Below are 453 nucleotides of genomic sequence, written 5' to 3'. Positions count from 1 at the left end.
ACACACACACGTATACACATACAAAAGCACAAGTACACACACACACCCCTGGGTCCCAGGGACCCAAATGGTGAGGCTGCGGCCTCAAGGGTAGTAGAAAGATGACATTGAACAAGGATGGCATAATAAATAAAACAGGGGGGCTCCAAGACGCAAAAGGGTGAGGTCATGATTGCATTTGACATGAAATGAAAGCGGTAGGCTAGTATAAAAGGTCACATAAACTAAACATGTCCCTGTGACACAAAGAACAATACAAGGTTTAAGTTGGCCAGTAATTGCTGCTTTTTAATCTTGGTTGTTATTGTTGTGTGCCTTCAACATCACACATGTGGATATTGTGAAAAAAACTGTTTAGCAAACCCTTGAATCAAGTTTAAAGGTTCCATGGTGTAATGGTTAGCACTCTGGACTCTGAATCCAGCGATCTGAGTTCAAATCTCAGTGGAACCT

General features: G+C 42.2%; 1 non-coding gene across 1 annotated transcript; it reads left to right on the top strand.

The window, feature by feature from the left end:
• Positions 1 to 381: 381 nt before the first annotated feature.
• trnaq-cug lies at positions 382 to 453 on the top strand. Its single transcript has one exon. It is a non-coding gene; the product is annotated as a tRNA-Gln (tRNA).

Source organism: Etheostoma cragini, unplaced genomic scaffold, assembly GCF_013103735.1.
Source record: "Etheostoma cragini isolate CJK2018 unplaced genomic scaffold, CSU_Ecrag_1.0 ScbMSFa_2983, whole genome shotgun sequence".
NCBI classification, from domain to species: domain Eukaryota; kingdom Metazoa; phylum Chordata; class Actinopteri; order Perciformes; family Percidae; genus Etheostoma; species Etheostoma cragini.
This window is presented reverse-complemented; position numbering and strand designations above follow the sequence as displayed.